The sequence below is a fragment of the Colobus angolensis genome, unplaced genomic scaffold (assembly GCF_000951035.1).
Source record: "Colobus angolensis palliatus isolate OR3802 unplaced genomic scaffold, Cang.pa_1.0 Scaffold229, whole genome shotgun sequence".
Taxonomy (NCBI): Eukaryota; Metazoa; Chordata; class Mammalia; order Primates; family Cercopithecidae; genus Colobus; species Colobus angolensis.
Genome location: NW_012115477.1, coordinates 5,626,063 through 5,632,227, shown reverse-complemented (window position 1 = coordinate 5,632,227; position 6,165 = coordinate 5,626,063). Strand labels below are relative to the sequence as shown.

The 6,165-nt window shown below is 41.0% G+C and overlaps 1 protein-coding gene across 2 annotated transcripts in view; it reads left to right on the top strand.

The window, feature by feature from the left end:
* The first annotated feature begins 5,750 nt into the window (after positions 1–5,750).
* The window catches only part of FAM126A (family with sequence similarity 126, member A), a 71,952-nt gene continuing 71,537 nt past the window's right edge, over positions 5,751–6,165 (top strand). The window contains exon 1 of one of the 2 annotated variants that reach the window (XM_011944178.1): positions 5,751–6,021. The gene's annotated coding sequence lies outside the window, so the exon portion shown is untranslated. The remainder of the gene's footprint in view (positions 6,022–6,165) is intronic. The other variant, XM_011944179.1, reaches the window with a different exon arrangement.

Below are 6,165 nucleotides of genomic sequence, written 5' to 3'. Positions count from 1 at the left end.
CTGACCTCATGATCTGCCCGTCTCGGCCTCCCAAAGTGCTGGGATTACAGGCGTGAGCCACCGCGCCTGGCCTGTTTTTTTTTTTTAAATAAAACCAACACTTATTTATTGTAGAACATTTGGTAATTTGAAAACATGTATGAAGAAGAAAACATTCACTTATGATTTCTCCAAGCTTATATATTGCTGATATATCCTCCTGCCATGAACACTTGACAGACTGTGACCATGTCATATACTATGCAGTTTGTAACCATCTGTTTCATCTAACGTGATGAAAGAAATGTCTTTTTCCCATGTCATCAAATATTTTTCAAAAACATGATGTATAAAAGCTGCATAATAATTCTCTCCCAACAGTAATTCTTCTAGAAGACATTGGTTAATAAAATGTCTTAGAAGATAAATGTGGATATTTTTCATTTCCAATCATGTGAGGGTAGCAGTTAGTCATTATGTTTTCCACCCCTATCTATACGACTTGCTCATAAATATGAGCCAGGTTGGTGCAGCTATTAAAAGACAAGAGAAGGGAGACTTTTTTCCCCTTAAAATATAACATTATAAAGTTTTAATTTATATCTTCTTTTTTAAGATGTGAAGAATGTTTTCTTCTTTTGAGAGATATTATTCCTAGAAAAACCTATAACCAATCTTAAAGGATGAAATTCTCTTCACAAAATGCAATTGGTCCAGCTTCTTTCACTGAATGCATGATTCTGGAAATCTACATATTGGTTTATACAGGGGTGAAAGATACGATTTACTTAGAATAGGTGATGGAGATGGGAATTTTGGGGACTCTGGGAACAGCTGCAGTTGGACCTCACAGATGTTGAATGCAAACACTGGGAACTGGAGCGATTCAGTGCAGCTGCAGGAAATGGATTATCTCACTGTCCTTTCAACAACAGGACTTCATTGACCCCCATCTTTGTTACCGTGACTCATTCCACTGCCTCTACTTCTGACGCTTCTTTGTTACCTATTACTTCACCATCCACTTTATACATCTTGAGGCTACATAATGGCTTCAGTTTACTGAAAACTTGCCCTTTTTATAGCTTCTCAGGGCTTCTTTCTGCTGTCTGATTTTTTAGCTTCTGCTTCCGCCATGTTATTTTCTCTTCCCATTTCCAGTTCAAATTCTTGAAAGAGAGTGGGTGCTCATGTCAGGTTACCTCTTGAGGTTGGCTGCCCTTGGGTTATACAGTTCATGAAGGGGGTTGTATGCTATAGATCATGACTCAGGTTGCTGCTTCAGCTGGGTCCACTGGCTGGGGTAGTTCCCTTAAAAAGAGAATCTGATACAGCAATCCCTTGAATGACCTCCCAGGCATATTCTTTTTGTTTTGATTGCATTTCTTTGATTTTTTTTTTCTTAAAGTATGTTTAACATACCACAAAAGCAACATTTTGACATATTTTTCATGTTTTTTTATACAAAATTCTTTTTAATTTAAAATAATCATGCTATCTATTTTAACATGTTATCGATTTTAACTATTTTAACAACAGCTGTTGTCCAATTGACTTTAATAGAAATATAAAATATTTGAACTAGGCCAGGCACGGTGGCTCATGCCTATAATCCTAGCGCTTTGGGAGGCAAAAGTGGGCAGATCACTTGAGGCCAAGAGTTCGAGACCAGCCTGGCCAACATGGTGAAACCCTGTTTCTACCAAAAAAATACAAAAATCAACCAGGCACGGTGGCACATGCCTGTAGCCCCAGCAAGTCAGGAGGCTGAGGCATGAGAATTGCTTGAATCCAGGAGGTGTAGGTTGCAGTGAGCTGAGATGGTGCCACTGCACTCCAACCTGGGTGACATTCAGAATGAGACTCTGTCTCAAAAACAAAACAAAACAAAACAAACAAACAAAAAAAACAAAAGAAAGAAAGAGAGAAAAAAGAAATAAAGATATTTGAACTAAATTTTTCTTAAAGTTCCTGAAATCTAATGTCTTAGGGAAAATGTTTATGTTTATAATGTTCAGCTGTCACTTTTATACAGTTATTTGCAAGAAGGTAAATGCATTTTAATAGTTAGTTTAGAATTATGCATGTGGATATCAGAGACTAGCAAAGATGAGCAGAAAAGATCTGGAATATGTTGATTTTTATAAAGTAGGTTAAAAGCATTTTCCTTTTGAAACAGAATGTTCTCCTAGGCATTTTTCTGGTGCTTTGTGATTAAAATATAAATGGTTATGTATAAAACTTAACTGCAGACTGTTATTGTTGGGAATTATTTTTATACACACAAATAGTGATGGAAAGGAAAGTAGACTGGAAACATAAATTTGTGCTTTCGTTTTACTCTGACTTAGAGGGAAGACAACTGAAATTGCCTTCTATACTACCTTACCACTGCAAAATGGGAAGTGAAGTCAGACAGTAAACTGCTTCCTGTCTTCTTGCAGGAAGGAAACCAATTATATATAAATACACATAGCCAAACTTCAGTTTCTCTCCACTCAATCTATCCTATGCACGGCCCTGATTTGGCATTAGTAAAATGTTCTATTATTTCCCTTTTGTCAACCTTGGGTGTATATTAGAACCACTTGGGAAGCTTTTTAAAAAACCCAATGTCTAGCCTCACACCCCAATATTTTGATTTATTTAGTGTGGGGTGTGGTTTGAGTACTGATAATTTTGAAAGGCATCCTAAGTAATTCTAATGAGCAGAGAGGAAGCCACAAGGCAAAAGGAGAAAATATGAACAACTGAGCTTGCTGTCAAGGTGCTCTATTATCTATCTGCAACCTAGCTTGCCAGGCTTGGCTGACCCAAATTGCCTCCCATGCTCTCTGAACATTGCTTATACTTCCTCTCTTGTGTTATCTCTCCAGGCATTCTAGGAGTTACTTTCTCACACATTTAATCTGGTTCAAATTCCTCCTCATTTTTCTAGACCCAGCCCATTTTACCTCTTTCATGAAGCCTTCCCTGACTGCGCTTGACTGCAATGCTTGCATCCTCCTCTGAAAACACAGTGGTTATTGCCTAGAAAATCATTTGAACAATGAATCAATTATGTACTGCCTTATGTAATCTCTCCACTGCTGCATTAAATAATTACTTTAATCTTTGCTTAACCTTTCACCTGTTTGTTATCCAGCTACCTATACTGTAAGCAAGCTTCTAGCATTCATCTATATCCTTGACAAGCCACGTGCCTTGTACAGTACAGAAAGTCAATAATGTTTACCTCTCCCTTCCATCCCAACTTCCACAGGTTTGGTTCAAGATTCTCTCCTGGAATCTTGTCCTGGTCTTGGCTGGCCTTCCTGCTACCAGACACTTTGGCTCTTCAAATCAGGTCAACACATTACTGGCACACATGGCCAATGACCTGTAAAACTGATGGAGTGTGTGTGTGTGCATGTGTGCAAGTGTGCACTCTTTTGCCCACTCTTGTTTCTCTCTATCTTATGATCTGGCTGACTGGGTTTCTTTTCTTCCTTGGTCCCTCACTGTCCTACTCAATGGGACTTGATGGCAGAATTCAACTTCTCAAGTTTTGACCTCTTGTTTTCTCTCAGATGAATAACATGCTGCCTGGATCTTCTTGTTCCTATTCCTTTGAGTAAACACTTGTGCTGAACAGACTCTGGCCAAGGGGACCTAAGTGAAGTCAATCTGATCTGTCAAGAGTTTCCTCTCTACCCTGTAGTTTTTTTTTTTTTTTTTTGGATTCTCACAATTTAAAAGAAACCTGATTGTATTGTCCACATGATTAAAAGCTGTTGTTGGTCCCTCATTGCCTTTAGAAGAAAATCTAAACCTGAGCTATCCGATATGGGAGTGGTTAAAGTTAAAATTAAAAATTAATGCCAGACATGGTGGCTCACATCTGTAATCCCAGCACTTTGGGAGGCTGAGTGAGGTGTGTGGATCACCTGAGGTCAAGAGTTCAAGACCAGCCTGGCCAACATGGTGAAACCCTGTCTCTACTAAAAATACAAAAATTAGCTGGGCATGGTGGTGGGTACATGTAACCCCAGCTAGTCGGGAGGCTGAGGCAGGAGAATTGCTTGAACCTGGGAGGTGGAAGTTGCAGTGAGCTGAGATCCCACCACTGCAATCTAGCGTGGGTGATGTAGGGAGACTCTGCCAAAAATAAAAAATAAATAAAATAAATAAAAATTGAGTTCCAGCTGTGTATGGTAGTTCATGCCTGTAATCCCAGCACTTTGGGAGGCTAAGGTGGGAGGATCACTTGAGCACCGTACCCCAGTTTAGGTGACAGCATGAGACCTTGTCTCAAAAATAAATAAATAAATAAATAAATTGAGCTCTTCAGTCACACCATATTTCAAGTATTTGACATGTGGCTAATGGCTACTATTTTGGACAACACAAATATAGAACATTTTCACCATTGCAGAAGGCTCTGCTTGACAGTGCTTGTCTGACTATCTTAGTGTAGCTTGTGAGGTCTTTTACAATCTCACCTCAACCTTTTGCTCCAGCCCAGTTTTTGGCTGTTCCTCATTGTTTAACCCCATCTACTTTCTCAATGTTCCACAACGGCTCTGTGCCCTTTCATAGCTCCATGCCTTTGAACATGGTGTTCTCTCTTTCTAAAATACCCTTTGACTTTCTTCTCTGGCAAAGTCCTATTTACCTTTTAAGATCCAACTCAAACATCACCTTCCTTGTGGAGTTCGCTGACTTTCCTAAACAGTCATTTCTTGTCCTCTGTTTCCATTGCTCATTGAACCAACCTCTATTGTCCTTATCACTGTAGTTTGTTATTATTTACTTATTAATCTGATCCTCCCGTTGGAGGGAGGATCCTATCTGTTTTAGCAATCTGCCCTAATAATTACCTGAAATTGTTTGCTTGATACCCTTTTGATATCAAGTAACATATCTTCTTATTTATGTGCTTGTTATTTATGAGTTCAGCATGTTTGAAAAGTTCACTTAGTGTTTCTGGAGAAATCCTGCCTATTTCTAGTGTAAAGCTAGAATGACTTCCTGTTTTCTAGGGTGGAGGTCAGTTTTTCTTCTAATTAATCCTGACCAGACTTGAGAAGGATGTAGTAGGAGGGGTTTACAAGGTCAAAAACAACAGGACTGTCTGCAGGAGCAGGTTCAGGTGTTCTCAGGTTCCAGTTATTATACAAAATATTTAGTATATGTTCAGAGAAAAAGTAGGGAGTAATGATGGAAAAAATAAAAACAACCTCCATGGAAAGAAAGCTGGGGTATCGTATTTGACTTTTTCCAGGCTAAGCCCAAAAGCAATGATGTAGTGAGGGGGAAGTTTTTATTTCCATTTTGCAAAAACGTAATTTTTTTTTCCTCCTGGGATTTGGTAAGATTTTCATAAATTCTTGTGAATTCAATTACAGGGAAGTAAATCCTACTTACTAGTAAATTATCAATTTGTTTCCCTTTTCTTACAAAAGAAAACAAATTATCAATTTGTTTCTCTTTTCTTTTCTTGTAAGAAAAGAGAAACAAATTGATACACTTCACGTCGCCCGGTAAGGCTTATTTTTTCTGAGAAGGCCATAAGCCCTAAAGGCTCAGAATCTAAGAGATCTTCACTGATTGTCATCGCCTAGCGGCCAGGGCAAACCTTACAGTCAATCATCTTCCCCCGGGCCCCGGATCACGCCCATTGCTCCGACCACGCCCACTCAAGTAGCCTCATAGCTCCGCCCCAGGCCCAGCAGAAGAAGATTCTCATTGGTGGAGAAGTTGTTCTGATCCCGCCCCCGGAGGGCGGCGATAGGCTGAATCGGCGTGGGGCGGTGGTGGTTGGCTGCTTGAGGACGGGTCTCTGGTCGTGCCTGTCAGAGAGGCTGGCGGCAGTGGCGGCTCTCCGGGCTGGGTTGTCAGTCAGTGAGAGGAGGGGGAAGATGGCTCGCCGGGACCCGTTCTGCTAGGAAGAAGGGGAGCAGGTGGTACTGCTACTCGGGAGGAAGCAGAACAGCTGCCGTCGCTGTGGCTGCGAGCCTCAGGAGTCGAGGTTCTGCAGGTGGAGCTCCGGCAGCCGCTCTGGTGAGTCCAGCCGAGAGACCCACGCCGGGCCCCCAGGGCGTCTGGATACCGATAACTTTTTTTTGTCAGGGAGGAGCTGGGGCGAGGCGGCGGCGAGGACAGGACCGAGACTTTGTCCCCGGGGCCGCGGCTCCACTGGGGGTA